Consider the following 18,453-nt stretch of genomic DNA (forward strand, 5'->3'; position numbering starts at 1 on the left):
GGCTCAGCGGCCATGGCTCACGGGCCCAGCCGCTCCGTGGCATGTGGGATCTTCCCGGACTGGGGCACGAACCCGTGTCCCCTGCATCGGCAGGCGGACTCTCAACCACTGCGCCACCAGGGAAGCCCCAAAGAGCCATTTTAAGTTGGTGGGTAGGGCTCCGAGCTCTTGGAAGAGCCAAATCTTACAGCCAACCCAGGCCCTTACTGTAGCCTGAAACATGCCTCTCCCACCCCACAAATCCACCTTTCTGCTTTGTGTGCTGTGATAATTAATTATGCATTCATCTGTTGGGTTGTACTCTTCAAAGATAGGATACTCCTTAGATAAAATGAACCACTGAAAGGAATGTTGGGAGGTTCTTGTTTTTCAGTGTGTGTTGAGTGCCTCATATATGCCAGGCATTCTAAGTACTTTTCATGTCCTTAACTCATTTAAGTAGCACCACAGCCCTGTAGGTGTGTGTTACTATCCCCATTTAACAGACGGGGAAACTCAATCTCAGAGAGGTTGAATGACTTGTCCAAACCAAGACTCATATCGGGAAGTCTGGTTTTGGAAGGCAGTGGTTTTGTTTCTGCCTCAGACAGGAATCTAGTTAAATCATTCTGAGAAGATGGAGATCATTTTTTTAAAAACTCATCTAGGTACACAGCTCTAATTAAACGAAGAAACAAAAAGCTCATCTTTACTAGTGTGGCTCTTATGTGATGATTTGTCTTTGGATATGACCCAGAGACTTGGGTCATTTTTGGCTCCTAGGTCTCTGGCCCGGGTGACTGGGTGATGGTGGTGAGGAGTGACCAGGGACTTAAGGAATTAACTTGCATGGTTTTTACCTCTAGGTCAGGAGTCTGACATGAATACAATGTGATATAATATAGTTCCAAATCAGAGGGGCCTGGAATGACTCAAGATAAGAATAGTAACCCCGTTCCTGCCTCTGCCCAAAACCCCCGAGCTTCAGTGACCCACCTCCTTCTCCATCTATGATTACCTATCAGAATGTAAACTTAGGTTTTTGTCTGTAATGTTTATTCCTGTTTCCCCAGTACTTGGCACATTAAAGGTACTCAGTATTTGTTGAACAGATGACTAAATGAATGAATAAATCTCATATGGCTAACCATTTTAGCTTTCTCGGTAGCAACATGGGAGTTTATATCCTGTTATATATCCTGTGGCTACAGCAATGATGGAAAGACACAGACACACTAATTCTGGTTTAGAAGAAAGCTTTAGGAGCTAACTGCATTATTACTCTGTCGACTGAAATAAAAATGCACAGTGTGAAAGCTGTGAGTTTCAGTTTTATCTGGGGACTTTCTGAGAACTATAGCCTGGGAGACAACCTCTCAGATAGCTCTCAGGAACCACTGCGAAGAGGTGGGGAGGTTAGTATGTGATTTTGGCGAAGGGGGTACGTGCAACCAAGCACACATTCTGGTAGGAGCTTGCCGATAGTCAGGAGGAACAGACATCTTAGTTTATGGTTTTAGTGCTTTTCCAAGTATGGGAAGATGAAAGAATCCAGGTTTATAAAAAGTTTCTCCTGAAAATATCTATTTGAAGGAGTGTTCTGCCAGTTTTCCCAGAGCACAGAACGCCTCTTTCCTGATCTCCTCCCTGAACTCCTTTCAGGCTGTGTTAAAGGTCAGCTGCTGCAGTGACCTAATCCTTGTAGAGCTGGATGGCATTCTTTAGTTGGCAACTCTGATGGAAGACTTTAAAAAAAAAAGAAATACCAAAATATTGATTAGGTTTTACACTTGTTCTAAATCTTAGATAAGAATTATCTGCATCTGATAGGAAATGGATTGATTTGACTGTGGAATAAGGTAAAGAATATTAAATTTTATTTATTGCTACAGCTGTAGACCTTGCTAGAACCTCAGTTATGCCTCTCAGGGCTTTTTTAGATGATTGTATGATTATAAGAAGAGCTAATATTTAGTAGACTTTACCTGTGTTCCAGGGTTGGTTCTAAGTGCTTTACATGTATCCACATTTATTCCTCACAACAGCCTCATGAAGTAGGTACTATTATTATTCCCATTTTACAGATAAAGAAACTGAGGTATTGAACGATTGCCCAAAATTACACAGGCAGTAAATGATAGATCCAAATTAAAACCTGGGTAGGTTAGCACAAATCTGTTTCTTTATTCTTGTACTCTAGTGTCTTTGATATTCAGAGTACTTTGAAAAATCTTGTTAAGCAAAGGAGAGCCTATTTCTTTGAGGAAAAAGAAAAAAAATATTTTCTGCCACTCTTCTCCTCTCATATTATTCCCTCTGTCTGAAATGCACCCCTCTATAGTCTGGCTTTTCTAGAAAATATCTAAATATCTAGAAAATATTAAAAATTTTTTCAGGGACTTCCCTGGTGGTCCAGTGGGTAAGACTCTGCGCTCACAACGCAGGGGGCCCAGGTTCAATCCCTGGTCAGGGAACTACAATAGATTCCCACATGCCACAACTAAGAGTTCACATGCCGCAACTAAAGATCCCACATGCTGCAATGAAGATCCCGCATGCTGCAATGAAGATCCCGCATGCCGCAACTAAGACCCGGCACAACCAAATAAATAAATAAATATTTTAAAAGATTTTTTTTCAACTCAATCAGGATAAAGCTGGTATGGTTTGAGGTGATTTCAACCTTTTTTCTTATTTGATTTAATAATTTTTCCACAGTGACACCATATTTCTTATAAACTTTATTTTAAAATTAGCATTTGAAATTGAAAGAAAATTTACAAGCAGCCACATAGCACAGGGAGATCAGCTCAGTGCTTTGTGACCACCTAGAGAGGTGGGATAGGGAGGGTGGGAGGGAGGGAGATGCAAGAGGGAAGAGATATGGGGATATATGTATATGTATAGCTGATTCACTTTGTTTTAAAGCAGAAACTAACACGCCATTGTAAAGCAATTATACTCCAATAAAGATGTTAAAAAATACTAAAAAAAAAAGAAAGAAAACTTACAATAATCTAGTTTGACTAATACCAACCTAGTTTCAGTAGTATACACTTTGCTCCTCTACATCTCTGTTCCTCCCCCTTTACGTTGTTATTGTCACAGATACCCCTTTATACGTTGTGTGGCCAATAACATAGATTTGTCTTGTGTACTTGCCTTATAAGTAATATAGGAAAAAAGAGGAGTTATAAATCAAAAGTACAATAATTCTGGTTTTTATATTTACCTGTGTGGTTACCTTTACCAGTGTTCTTTATTTCTTCTTATGGCTTGGAGTTTCTTTTCATTTTAGCCTTTTATCATTTCTCAGGGAAGGCATGTGGGATCTTCCCGGACCGGGGCACAAACCCGTGTCCCCTGCATCGGCAGGTGGACTCTCAACCACTGTGCCACCAGGGAAGCCCAAGTAATGAACTCTTTTATCTTTCATTTATATAGACATAATTTCTCTTTCATTCTTGGAGGATAGTTTTGTCAGACGTAGAATTCTTGGTTGACTATTTTTTCTTTCAGGACTTTAAATATTATTCCACTGTTTTCTGGCCTCCATGATTTCTGATGACAAATCAGCTGTTAATTTATTGACACTCCCTTGTACATGAAGAGTCACTTCTCTATGCTCTTAAATTTTTCTCTATTTCTTTGGGTTTTGACATTTTGCCTATAATGTGTTTCCATGTGGATCTCTTTGACTCTATCTTTCTTGGAGTTTGTTGTGCTTCTTGCATGTATATATTCAGACTTAGGAAACGTTTTGGCTGTTATTTCTTTAGATACACTTTCTGCTCCTTTCTCTTCTTCTGAGATTTCCACAGTGCATATGTTGGTTTGCCTGATGGTGTCCCACAGCTCCCGTAGGCTCTGTTCACTTTTCTTCCCTCTTCCTGCTGCTCAGATTTGATCATTTCAATTTTTCCAGTTTTCAAGTTTGCTGATTCTTTTTTCTGCTTGTTCAAATCTGCTGTTGAATCCCTCTAGTGAATTTTTCATCTCAGTCATTATACTTTTAACCTCCAGAATTGACTTCCTTTTTATAATTTTTATCTTTTTGTTGATATTCTCATTTTGTTCATACCACATTTTTCTTATTTCTTTTAATGATTTGTTCATAGTTTCTTTTAGTTCATTGAATAGATTTTTAACAATATATAGTAGTATAACGTGGTAACTCTGGAAATCTCATTCTCCCGCTCCTCAGGGATTGCTGATTTTTTCCTTGGTGTTGTTGAGGGCTGATGCTCTCCATTTGTGACTTTTCCACACTATTTTTTTGCAAATATGCATTTCTTGTTGTGTCTGCTCACTGAATTATCTTGGAGGTCAGTCAGTGGCCTGACAAAGGTATCTTTAAATGTGTAGCTCCAAAAAGGAGGGTTGGGACTTCCTTGGTTAACCACTTCCAGTGGTTAACACTCTGTGCTTCCACCGCAGGGGGCATGGGTTTGATCCCCAGTCAGGGAAGTTCCACATGCCACACATGGTGTGGCCAAAAAAAAAAAAAAGAGGGATTTTTGTGTGTGTGTGTATGTGTCTCTTAAAATTTTCCAGTGGATGCCACCAGTAGAAGCTGCTGCCGCTGAGAGGGCTACAACCAAGGCAAGCATCTGTGTCAGTCCCTCAAGCACCACCAGGCCAACCAGAAAGCATAACCCCAAATTTTAGAGGATGAGGTCCCCACTGCCTATCCTGGCACCAGCCTGCCATTCTAGGAATGTGAACTGCTCTCCCTACAGCTGTGACGGGCCTGAGGAATGGCTGGTAGCCGGTTTACCCACGGTGCTCACTTATGAAAGCTCAACAGCCTCTCTCTTCATCAGGCATTGTAAGTGTCCAGTTAGGTTCCAGGCTTCCCACATAGTTGATTCTGATCACTTCTTCCACCTCAGTGTTGCTTGGGTGGAGGGAAGACCCCTAGAGCTTTCTGCTGTGCCATTTTATATGACATCACTCCTGAAAGCCTTGTGTTAAATGGGGAAAACTTGGTCTTTGTAGCAGAAGGGGCATCTACAAGGAGAAGCACCAGACAGATGCTCCCTTTCTTCCATATCTATTGGGTACCCAGTGGGGTCCCTGCCCTCAAGGAGCTCACTGGAGGGGACAAAAGGCAGGTAGAATGGAAAACTTACAATTCCACAGAAATGCTAAAAGTGCTGCAGTAGCAAGAGGGAGCAGATAGGGGGATATATGTATACGTACAGCTGATTCATTTTGTTATAAAGCAGAAACTAACACACCACTTTAAAGCAATTATATCCAAAAAAGATGTTAAAAAAAAATAAAAGTGCTGCAGTAGAAGAAAGGACAAAATGCCCAGAGGACAGAGGAGGGAGGGCTTAGGGCTGTGGTAAAAATAAGGGAAAGCTTTTTTTTCCAGACATACCACAGCATTTTGTTAGCTGGAGGTCCAGACAGAGGGTAGTAAGTGCAGGCCCCCCACTCTCAGCTTCCTTTATTGCATGTCTTCTTGCTGCCCTCTGCTTCCTCACATCCTGTTCACACCTGGACCTCACTCCTGTCACACTGTCTCCCTCACTGTCATTGAAACTGCTCTTTTCTGCTTCAGTGTCAGCACTCAGAAGCCTTCCCTCACCAGCCTATTCAAAATGGCACATCTTCCTCTATCCTCTTACTTTGCTTTATTTTCCTTCATAGCTGGGGCACTCTGTGGCATTATATTTATGAATGGGCAAGTGATATTCATTTTTTCAACTGATGCTGATTGAATACTACCACGTGCCAGGCACTGCTCTAGGCTTGGGAGACAAGTGGACAAGACCAAGTCCCTGATTTCATGGGGTCTACGTTCTAGTGTGGAGAGGCAGATGGAAACCAAATAAACAAGTAGGGTCATTTCTGGTAGTGGTAAGTGTACAAGGAAAATAAAGTAAGGCATTGAGATAGAGTGACGGTCGGCTGGGGGAGAACCACTTTCAAATGGGTGGTCAGGGAAGGCCTCTCTGTGAAGGTGATACTTGGACTGAGACTTCAATAATGAGAAAAAGCCAGTTCTTATGGGTTGAATTGTACACCCTAAAAAAATCATATGTTGAAGTTCTACCCCCCAGTACCTCTGAATGTGACTTTATTTGGGAATAAGGTCATTACAGCTCTAACTAGTTGAGGTGAGATCATAATGGAGTAGAGTGGACCTCTACTCCAATGTGACTGGTATCCTCATAAAAAGCGGAAATTTGAACACAGACAACACACAGGGAGAAGGCCGTTTGAAGGTGAAGGCAGAGATCTACAAGCCAAGGCATACCTGAGATTGCCAGCAAATTACCAGAAGCTAGGAGGGAAGATGAGCAGATTCTCCTCTCTCAGACTTCAGAAAGAACCAACCTTGCTGACATCTTGATCTTGAACTTCTAGCCTTCAGAACTATGAGACAATACATTTCTGTTGTTTAAATCACCCAGTTTGTGATACTTTGTTACAACAGCCCTAGGAAACTCATGTACCAGCCTTGGAAAGTTATGGGTCTGGGAATATAGTGTTTCCAGCAGAGGAAACAGCAAGTGCAAAGGCCCTGAGGTAGGGACTATATTAACCAGCTTGCTCACTGTATTGTAAGTATTTGTTTCCTTATGTGCCCTGCTTCCTTAGACTGTGAGTTCCTTTAGAACAAAGGCAGTGTCTTATTTGTCATTATTCCCCTGTGACTAGCACAGTACCTGACACAGAATGGGTGCTCAGAAGATGCATGTGTAATCTATGAACATATATGTTCCTTTAGCTGTAAATCTACCTTATTGTTTAGGATGTAGCTTATATTTCTTCAGTTCATCCTGATGATGTTAAATGCCTAGTTAAATTTATTCCTTGGGCTTCTTCTGCTGCAAGTTATAGGGACTAATAGCTTAAATAATAAGGTAGAAATTAATTGACTCATGTATACAGGACTTAGAAAAGCAGGAATTAGCACATGCTTCAGGTACAGGTAGATCCAGGGACTCATGCATCCTATTCCATACCTCTTTCTATCTAGTCATCTCTCATTTTGGCCCCCGTCCAACGTTGGCCCCTCTGCTCTAAGCACTTTTTTATGCCTCCGTATAGTGAGGTACAAGGGCCCTCACCACTTTGAAGTCATAACCTTGCAGCTGTCAGTCCAAGAGAGGATAAGGACAGTTTCTTCCTAGCTTCAATAGAATAAATCTCAGAGGTGGACTCTGCCTGGTTATTTTGGGTCACATGTGCCCACTTTTGTGGCTGAGGGTAAGGTAGGGGGCAGATTCAACCTGTCCAGAGTCACATAGAGTTGAGGGAGAGGAGCAATTCCCAAAAGAATAACAACACACACCCGTCTCTCTGAAATCAGGAAACGTGCATCAGGGAGAGTGTACCATAGTGGTTATGAGCACAGGCTCTGGAACTGCACTGCCTGGGTTCAAACCCTGGCTCTGACACTTGCCAGCTGTTGGACCTTGGGCACGTTACTCTTTGTGCCTCAGTTTCCCCAGCTGTAAAGGGGAATAATGATGGTGCCCACTCAGAAGGTGTTGTGAGGATGAAGTGGGCAATCCACATAAAGCCCTTGGAACAACGTCTGGCACGTGGTAAGTGCAATCTATGTAAATGTTACTTCTTGTTGTTATAAAGTACTGCATTGGTAAGCGTAGAATAATTAGCTTTCTCCTGATTTATCTGTCCAATAACCCTATTTAAGAAGGGAATAAAGCTGACACTGTCCTGAATGCTGAAGTCATCCTTTCAGATTCACCCTTTTTTCTAGATAGTGTCTTTTTCTTATCCTTCCTCTTTTCTTCCAGTTGGCTATCTCCCTCTGTGTTATTTTAGATCTGAACAGCTGGTTCATTTACCTATCAGCCAGTTCTTGACCCCTCAAGACTTTTGCCTTTAAAACCGACATTCACATATCTTGTTAGAACGTTTAAGGTGGCCTGATTTGTTAGTCTTTATTAGAAAATGGATACATTGTCATTAGGCACAAACTGAAGAAGGGAATATTTTACTGCAGCAGGTAGGACTTGAGTTTGGGATATATAAGCCCTCCAAATTTTGAGACCCAAAGCCTTCAGATAAAGTCTAATAATAATAATAATAATAGTTAATATATATTGAGTGCTTCCTCTTTGCCAAGCACTGCGCTAAGTGTTTTATGTGGATTATCTCATTGATCCTTACAGAAATCTTACTAGGTGGCTAACTTATCCTTTCACAGATGAGCAAACCAAGGATCTGGGAAGTTAAATAAGTTGGCAAAATCCTTCTAGATAGTAGAGCAGTGGACCTGTGACTTAGACCCTTAGGCTCTTTCATGCTAGTGTCTGAGCTTTGACTTTTTTACTTGGTGACATCATTTGCCATTACAGAATCATGGTGGGTGAAAGACAGATTTCAAATTTGAAAAACCAAAAAAAAAAAAAGAAAGAAAAAAAAATCAGACAGTACAACCTGCCAAAGATAAAAACAATAACATAGGCTGTTGATACGTAAAGACAGTTTCAAGAGTACCATAGGAATCCTGGCATGATTAGTTCCCCAACTTAAAAAAATATATATGTTAAAAATTAATTTACGTATAATTGAAACAATGTACTAATCCTAATTCAGATACTTTTTAAAAGTTAGTTTAAAGATTTCACATTTCCTCTTTGTTTTTCAGGACTGTGAAGTTTAAATGAGACACCACAATATATGCTTCCCCTTAAATGCTAAAATGACCCAGGTTTTTAGACGAGAGGAAAAGAAACTAGTGTCTGAGACAGTATTTCATCATTTTCTTCCCTCTCACAGAGAAAAGGCTACTGTGTGTGCTCCGGTGTACCCAAATGTAGGGGGAGGAAAAAAACTTGTTTCCTCCACCCTCCTATGTTTTCCAGCTGGGCCCTGTAAATTAGACCGACAAAAGGCAGATTAATAAGAGAAAAGCAAACAAAAGTTTATTAACATGTGCATCATGCATACATGGGAGCACTCAGAGATGAGTAACTGAAGGGATTATATAGCATTTTAATAGGAGAACAGTAAATTTCTAGAGAAGTGACAAGACAAAGGAAAAGGACCTTGTGCTTCTAGGGTTGGCAACTTGTGGGAAGGTAAACGTATAAGGAAACTAACGGCAGATAAGGGCTAGTTTTAGCAAGGATAGTTATATAGAGTTCTCCGGTGCCTTCTTGGGCTGATAAGGGTCTAGAGTGTCTCAGTGATTAACTTCTGTCCTTCCTGGTAGGGAGGAGGGGGTGGGGACACCTTTACAAGTTTATGTCTTGCTCTTAGGCAAATAGGGCGAAGGCAGAGGATTTTTCTTGAATCTGCTTCTTCTCATTTGTCTTCAGCTCAGAATAATCCTGATGTTAAAGTAGCTTATTTTGGGGTGGCCTGTTCTGCTACTCTTCACAAGCTATGCATGGCGCATTAAAGATTAAATCATTTTTTCCACAAAGAATGCTTACTATGTTCTAGGCAGTGTTCTAGGTGTTGGAGATATGTCAATAACTAACACAATAAACCTTCCTCCCTCCCTGGAGCTTACATTCTGGTTGGGGAATATAGGCAGTAAAGAAATACATGAGTAAAATATAAAATACATCAGATGGTGACGTTTTTTGTTTTTGTTTTTTTTAAATTTTTATTTATTTATTTTTGGCTGCATTGGGTCTTCGTTGCTGTGCGCGGGCTTTCTCTAGTAGCGGCGAGCGGGGGCTGCTCTTCGTTACGGTGCGCAGGCTTCTCATTGCGGTGGCTTCTCCCGCTGCAGAGCGCGGGCTCTAAGGTGTGCGGACTTCAGTAGTTGTGGCGGGCAGACTTAGTTGCTCCGCAGCATATGGGATCTTCCCGGACCAGGGCTCAAACCTGTGTCTCCTGCATTGGCAGGCGGATTCTTAACCACTGCGCCACCAGGGAAGCCCAGATGGTGAAGTTTTATGGAGAGAAATAAAGCAGGGTAGAGGGGAAGAGAGTGCTTTGAGGAGCAGATTGCAATTTAGAATGCTCAGGGTAAGTGATATTTGAGCAAATATGTAAGAAAGGTGAGGGAGTGAGCCTGTGGGTACCCAGGGAAGTGCTCCAAGTAGAGGGAATAGTAAGCGCCTAAACTGGGCTGGCTAGAGTGGCCGGGAGTTGGGAAGACTAACTGGAGACAAAGGCGGAGAGATCATTGGAAATGAGTGATGATAAGAACCTGGAAGGACTCGTAAGTATTGTAAGGACTTTGCCTTTAACCCTCAGTAAAGTGGGAGTCAGAGAGACCCTGGCCTGAGCACCGAGATGGGTGTAGTGCCCATTTACTGCAGTGGGTCTTTGCTAAGGGCAGAGTTAGGTGGGAAATAAGAGCTTATCTGGGGGGCATGAAATGCCCATTAGACATCCTAGCAGAGATGTTAAGTAGGCAGCTGAATGTAAAAGTCTGGAGTTCCAGGATAGAGATACACTTTTGGGAGTCAGCAGCATGCAGATTGCATTTAAATCCATGAAACCGGATGAGAGCACCCAGAGAATTAGTGTAGACAGAGAGGTCTGGGACTAAACCCTGAGGCACTGCATGAGTTGGGGAGGCGAGGATGAAGCAGCAAAGCAGACTTGGAAGGAGCCTCACAATGAGGTAGAGGAAAATCTAGAAGAGAGGAGTATCTTGGAAGTCAAGTGAAGAAAATGTTTCAAAGAGGAGAGTGTGTTGACTCTGTCAAATGCCGCTGATCGCTCAGTCAGTCAGGATGACCAGAAATGGACCTCTGGCTTTAGTAATGGCCACTGGAGGTCATGAGTGCAATCGCATTGGAAGCTGACTGCTGGTTAATGCCATCCGTTAGGACTTTTCTCTGCAAAGTGGACTCAATTGTACACTCTGCAGCTTAGATTTGACTTTTTTCTACTTTACCGAAAATGATTTCTCTACACCCGTGCTCAAAGATGTGCAGTTTTAGAACTGAAGGATATTCTAGTCCAGCCGCCTCGTCTCATGTCTGTGGAGAGCAAGACTTGGACAGGTTAAGTGATGCTAGCAGGTTTGCTCATGGTAGAACCTGAAGCCTGGCTTCGGAGCGCCAGGCCTGTTGTTTTGTCTGCCGCACCTGGCCTGCTCTGCCAAAGGTGCTGAAAGTCATAGAAGGTCAAATCTAGTGCATGGAGAGAGTGGCTCCTTCCTTGACCCCCAAATTCTTACCTTTCTCTCTCTGATAAGCCAGGTGAGCATAGTGCTTCAGGAGGCCCGGGAGTTCTTCAAAAACTGAAGAATCCCAGTTCTTCCACTCACTAGCTGTGTGACTTTGGGCAAGTTAATTCTCAGTGAGTCTCAGTTTCTTCATCTGCAAAATGTGGATAGTAATAACACCCTATTGAGTTGTGAGAATTAAAATGTTGCTTGCCTATAAAGTGCTTTGCATAGTGCCTGCCAGGACCTAATGAGTCTTCCATACATGGTGGTTCTTAAGATTATTAGGATATTGGAATTTTAGTTTCCAGGGCATTGCTCTTGTTAAAACCATCTCTAAAAATATATTTAATTGATGGCATTGCCTGGGGTTTATTTATGAAACAGATTGAGTAGAGTTATACCCACAAATGTGTTTGAATTTTCTTAAAGAAGTTACCAGATGTCTTCTTTTCCCCCCCGCCACACTTGCTGCTACTGGGGGAAAAACTCCAACAAAACAACTTAAAACAACGTACTGTGCACTCAGACCAAATACATAATTTGTTCCCCTTTCATCAGCACTGAAAAAGTAGAACTCTCCGTTTCCAGTTCCCCAGCTCGCCACCACTCATGCAGGAAGGTAGCAGCGAGCGGAGGCAGCTGGACGGGCCAGGGTTACCGAAGGGCTTTCTACCCTGGGGCTCAGTGTTGATAGGCCTTCAAGATGCTTAAGGGTTACTCTCACTATGTAGAACATCTTTGTGGTGTGCTGTTAGGAATAATGCAGATGTTTTCAAATGGATCTGCACCAACTAACTCTTCAAAACATACTCCAAAAATTAATCGACAGAGCCAATTAAGTGGTATCGTGAGGTTATAGATTTGCCTTCTTCAAATCAGCATCTGCTTAAAAAATTATTGACGAGCCTAAACCTTTAGCAATAGCAGCAAAGCATTTCTTAATTCCAAACCTTCCTTTCCGTCTTTCTTTTTTGTCAGTGAACTGTTTTCCTGCCGCAGCGTGTGTGCGTGTGTGTGTGTGTGTGCGTGCACGCGTGCACATGCACGTGTGTGTATAGAGAAGAGCTTGAGATAGAAGAGGGCAGGGAGCATAAAGGAAAAGTGTGAGTTACAGAATATTTTTCAGAATTGTTGCAATTTTATTTCCTTAAGCACATACATGGACTTGAACTCACTCCGAAGTGTTCTGGCCTGTATTACTAGGATGAGACCTGATGTAGTGAATAGAAAAGACTAATGTGTTTAAATGGTGATTAATAGCATTATTTATTTACATTCATGCAATAAATACTGGAATTCCAATTATGTGCCAGACACACCAATAAATAATGATTTATGCTAAGCTCTTTTAATTAGCTTTAATATTATGAAAATGGAAAAAAAATTCCATGTTACAAAAGTACAGTAAAAAATGGGTTGCTTTTCCATGCCAGACCATCTATCTGATTTTCTTGACTTTACTTCCTGAGAATTTCACTGCATATCTACTTATGTATGTAGCTTCTTATTCATCATCTTGTTATTTTTCAAATAAATGGGATACTTTTTTTTTTTTTTTTTTTCCGGTACGCGGGCCTCTCACTGCTGCGGCCTCTCCCGTTGCGGAGCACAGGCTCCGGATGCGCAGGCCCAGCGGCCATGGCCCACGGGCCCAGCCGCTCCACGGCACGTGGGATCCTCCCGGACCGGGGCACGAACCCGCGTCCCCTTCATCGGCAGGCGGACTCCCAACCACTGTGCCACCAGGGAAGCCCTGGGATACTTTTAAAGAGGGTTCCACCTCTTGCTTTTTTCATTCAGCAATCGCTCTTGTTAATATGTTAGCACCAACTGATCTACCCCAGTGGTTTTATTATAGTTGCATAGCATTCCACTGTATGGATGTACCATAATTTAATGTTCCAGTGTTCTAACTTATTTTAAATAGATACATTACTTCTTGCACTGCAGGGTTCTCTTTTAATGAGAATTATACAAAATAATGTCTCTGACTGCTACCCTAGTGCTGGGACATAAATGATTCACAATAAATATTTATAGAATGGATGAATAGATTTTGTTTATTCATGTCTTAGGCATATTGTATTCCTTTACAGATAATGAAAAAATAAAATTCAACACTAAGAATTATCACATATTCCAAATTAATGGAGTCCATGTTAATGAGGTTTGTGTCCTATTATATGCGTCCCTAGCACCTAGTTTCCACAGTGACATACTCAGTAAAAGTGTCCGTGGTGATGACAACATGAAGAGTTCTGTTGTCCATCGGTGCTAAGGGGGAAATGGTAGCTCTCTACAGATCAACAAACTCTGGGGCACATTTCATTCTGTCTGGCAGGTATTTTAGTTTGAATGAATCACAGAGGCCTTAAACTCAGACAATTCAAACTCTAGGAGTGTATGAACGTTGGTCAGATTGTTCTCAGAGTTTTTCAAGCCTTTAGGGATCTGACTCTGAAAACCCAAGAGCTGTATTGGGGTAGGGAGCTTCCATTCCTGTGGCAGAGACCCTCTGTGTCCCACCTTGGTTCAGCAGACAGGTGGTCTGCTTCAAGGTCATTGGACAAAATAGGTGTTTTGGAAATTGATCAGTTGTGTCTTGTCGGCCAATCAGATATCACAGGTGCTTGGAGGGCTCATGGTGGGTAAGGTTCCCTGCTAGCTGCCATGGAGGTCAATGAGATATATACAGTACAGGCCATGTCCTGAGGAAGCTCTCCAGTTGCTTGGGGAGACATGACAACTACCCCCAGACAGCAAGCAATATGGTATATTTTGGCAGTAAAGAGCAGAGGTCCTGGTGTCAGACGGCCTGGACTCATGTCTCAAGCTGGACAAGCTGTGTGACCTTCCCACATTAGTTGATATCTTGTACCTCATTTTCCTCATCTGTAGAATGGAGGTAATAATAGTACTTACATCATTGTGAGAATAAATCCTTAGTCCATGAAAGGTGTTTGAGCACTGCCTGACACAGGAGTGCTTAGTAATTGTTAGTTGTTAGTTGTTGTTACCATAACCTACAGCGCTGCAAAATGGAAAAGGAGATGATAATAGCTACTGTTTTATAGAAACTCCCTACTGTTTTATAGTAACTCACTGGCTTATAAATGCCAGCCTCTGTGCTAAGTGCTTCACATTCAGTATCTCATCCAATCCTTAAAATGCCTTATGAAGTAAGATATTTTAAAGATGAGAAAACTGAGGCTCAGAGAGGTTAAGTAGCTGCCCAAGATCACATAGCTATTAAGTGTTTTGAATCTGTATCTCACTCAAAAATCTATGCTCTTCTCTGTAAACCATCTTTCTAGGGAAGATAGAAGGAAGGAGTCTTCACTTTGTGGCTAAAGAATAAGGCTCAGAGCACTTAAACAACTTGTGCAAGATCACACGGGAATCCAGGTTTTCTTAGACCAAGTCCCACAGTGTTTCTAGGCAGTTGTAGGGCTGACATGTAAAGGGGGACAAACTGGAATGTCTTCCTCCAGAGGAGAGAGTCAGGACCATTGCCTTCATATAGGCTGATTTGGGATAAAGGTCAAGGAAAATCTTTTGTATGAAGCTGTCTGATATGAAATGAGATAGAAGTGTATTTCTCTTGAATGTAAGGGAGTTTGGAGGTAGGCAGTCCAGAGTTAGTTATGACGGCTCCACAAGGCCATCAGCGGCAGGAACTCAGGGCATGGGCCTCTGTTTGTTGTGCCTCTACCCTGAATCCACACTGAGGCCAGACCAGGGCTGTGGCTTTGGGCTTCTGAAGATCTTTCACATGAAGCAGTTTTATCAAATGAACAGGAGCTGTTCATGCCTTTGGGAAAGCAGACTATGGAAGATTTTTTTTTTTTTTTGCTGATTAGTCTTCTGTCCTCCAGTGTTTTCTTGATTTACTTTTCTTAGATGTCCTGCCATTTTACAAATTCAACGTTATACATCTTTTTAGTCTGTTTAGTACCTATCGGTTCTTTTTGTGTGCATGCTGAAGATTGCCCAGGGAGTTCAAGTGCTGGTAAAGAATACTTTGCCAGCTAGTGAAAATAAGAGTGACAACACACGAACCCTTGCTTAGGACAGGGAATTGAGTGAAGTCTAGATTTGCTTCATTATACTAGGAAGAAAATACCACTTATTAGAATGGTTCCTGTTGCGATCTGTTATTTTCCTATTTTTTTAACCTTAATTTGCTCTTTCTTGGGGGAAAAGTCATATTTTTAAAATGAAGTCATTCATTCAATTGTTCTGAGAAATATAAGTGCAATCCTGCCTCCATACAGTTTACCAAATAGCAAGAACTACAAATATCAATACAGTTGAGGATAGTGAACGCTGTGATGGAATAATTACAGGGGCTGTAGGCATGCATTGGGAAGGTACCTAACCCAGTACCTGGAGGGAAGGGAAGGCTTCCTGAGGAAGTAACATTCAGGGTGAGTCCTGAAGGTGACAGAAATTAGCCACAAGAAGATTTTTCCAGGCAGAGGAAGCAACCTACACAAAAACTGATGGACAAAGGGAATGTTCGTACATTTGAGGAACTCAGGGGCATTCTGCTTGGTTGAGAGCCTGGAGGCAGTGGGTGCAGACTGGTCAGTTCTGAGAAGCTCACAAAAAATCCTATAAACCACATAAAGTTTCCTTATGGCCTTGAGATGCCATTGTAGGATTAAAACTGGGGAGTGACATCTGAGATTTGAGTTGTAGAAGGGTCAACCCAGTGAGGAATGGAGAGTGTTTCAGCACGTGCAAATGCCCTGAGGTGGGAAGAGGTGGGTGTGAATGACGAACCTAAAAGATAGCCAGCTTGGTTGGAGTGCAGGGAATGATGGAGAAGGGCCCTATCGAAGGCTTGAGTCTGCACTGAGTCTTGAAGTCATGTTAAAGATTTTGACTTTAGTCTAAGAAAACCATTACTTGAGCTTCTGTGTAGCAAAGGGACTGGGGGCAACAGTAGAACAAAGAAACCAGTTAGGAAGCCTTCGTAGTACAGGGAAGAGATAGGTTATGATGCCTTGGACTAAGATGGTTGAGTGGAGGGCTTCCCTGGTGGTACAGTGGTTGAGAGTCCGCCTGCCGATGCAGGGGACACGGGTTCGTGCCCTGGTCCTGGTCGTGCTGCGGAGCGGCTGGGCCCGTGAGCCATGGCCGCTGAGCCTGCGCGTCCAGAGCCTGTGCTCCGCAACGGGAGAGGCCACAACAGTGAGAGGGCCATGTACCACAAAAAAATAATAATAATAAAAAAATAAAATAAGATGGTTGAGTGGAAAAAATGGAGAGGAGTGGCCCAATTTGTGTACAATTTAAAGAACTTTCTATAGGGCAAGAGAGAGGGATTAAAAGGTGATGAATTTCAGAGATAGTAACTCATGTGATTGTCCACAGAGTAGACTGGTCTGGGAGGCTAGTAGAGGATGGCCTCAGGATGGAGCTGTGTGGTTGCCAAAAGGTTAACAAATAATTCACTGGACACCTCCAGAGGAGTTCCTTACTGTAGGGCAGGAAGGAAGCCTGAGGTTTACAGCGTGATCATACAGCATGCTTGCTTCTTGAGCTAAATCTTCATCCTCCCCTTCTCTTCTCCTTATACGGTTGATCCACTGGTCTTGGTTCTGACCTCTGGGTCCTAGTAGAGAAGGGTAATCCCTCTTCCACGTGACAGATGTTCCAAGAAAGCTATCCTGTTGACTAGTTTTCCTCGAGGTACACATCCCCACTCCTTCAGCCGTTCCTCATGAGGCTTGTTGATGGAGCCCTTTGTTGATTTTTGTTTTTTGTTTTTTTGCGCTAAGCGCGCCTCTCACCGCTGCGGCCTCTCCCGTTGCGGAGCACAGGCTCCGGACGCGCAGGCTCAGCGGCCATGGCCCACGGGCCCAGACACTCCGTGGCACGCGGGATCCTCCCGGACCGGGGCACGAACCCACGTCCCCTGCATCGGCAGGCGGACTCCCAACCACTGCGCCACCAGGGAAGCCCTTGTTGGAATCTTTTGCCAACCTGGCAGTCACCTTCCTTCTGACACCTTCCATTTTGTGGTGGTGTCCTTCCTAAAATATGATGGATTGCAACTGGCTGTCACCTTGACAACAGAGATAAAGGCTTTTGGAGAAGGAGACACAAACTATTTGTTTCACATTTATATGTACAGTTATAGAAGGTAACATATACTCATAGAAAAATATTGAAAAAAAACAGAAAAATATAAGGAAGAAAAACATAAATCCCTGTAGTACAATCATCTAGAGATAATTAGCTTAAATTTTGGTTTAATTTCTTCTAATTTTTCTTCTCTGTATATTTGTTATTTTTTTAATGGGTACCCATAGGCCTCTTGCTTTTATATTTAACTTTTTCATGTCTTGAAACCTCTCATTGGCATTATTTTATTTACTTATTTCCTGAGGTAATATATTGTTTCAAGTTTTCCACTTATAAAAATAAAATGCATTGCAGCACATAAGAATCTTGTTTGCATGTCTCATCTCCTTAGGCTACTAGAATGGAATTACTGGGTGCAAATATTTTTCTGGACTCTTGGTACATATGGCCAGATTGTCCTCTGGAAGGGATTTACCCATTCCTCTCTATAGCCCCTCAGCAGGGGTAGGTGGACTTGTCTATTTCAGTCTGTCCTCACTCAGTCCAGAGGAGATGATAAATGGAGATACAAGTCCCGAATATGAGGAAGGCAGGTATAGATAGGATACCACTAATTCAAACAGCTAACATTTTTGAGTACCTACTTGTGTGCCAAGCACTTGCTAAGCATATCTCATATGTTTGTATCACGTACTTCTCATGTAGACTCTACACATCAGGTACTATTACAGATAAAGAAATAGATACACAGAAGTTAAATGACTTGCCCAAGGTCACACAGATAGTTTAACAGTGAAGATAATTTTGGTACAAGTAACAGAGTACTTGACTAAAAGGCTTTAGTTTTAGGTTTTTTAAAAGTAAAGCTTTTTCTAAGTGTAACATACATAAAGAAAAGTGCATACGTCTTCAATGGTATTACTTGATGGATTAGCATAGTTACCACAATCCAGATGAAGAAATGGAATATTATCAACCTAATCAATATCCTTCACCTCCTCCTCATTTCTAACATTGTAGGTTATTCTTACCCATTTTTGAACCTTATATAAATGAAATCATAGTATGTAAAACTCCTCCCTTTTTTTTTTGCTTCTTTCCCTCAACATTTTGATTGTGAGATTAATTTATTGTGTGTAGCAGTAATTTGTGCATTTTTATTGCTGGAAAGCATTCCTATTGTATGACTATACCACAATTTATCATCTTACTCTTGTTGGACATTTGTGTTGTTTCCGAATAATGTGGATGTGAAC

At 42.1% G+C, this 18,453-nt stretch overlaps 1 protein-coding gene and 1 non-coding gene across 5 annotated transcripts in view; both read left to right on the forward strand.

The window, feature by feature from the left end:
* Positions 1-18,453, forward strand: part of TMCC3 (transmembrane and coiled-coil domain family 3) — a 266,106-nt gene that overhangs the window by 50,970 nt on the left and 196,683 nt on the right. The window lies entirely within an intron of this gene.
* Positions 2,381-2,453, forward strand: TRNAM-CAU (transfer RNA methionine (anticodon CAU)). The gene has a single exon. It is a non-coding gene; the product is annotated as a tRNA-Val (tRNA).

The sequence above is a fragment of the Globicephala melas genome, chromosome 10 (genome assembly GCF_963455315.2).
Source record: "Globicephala melas chromosome 10, mGloMel1.2, whole genome shotgun sequence".
NCBI lineage: Eukaryota > Metazoa > Chordata > Mammalia > Artiodactyla > Delphinidae > Globicephala > Globicephala melas.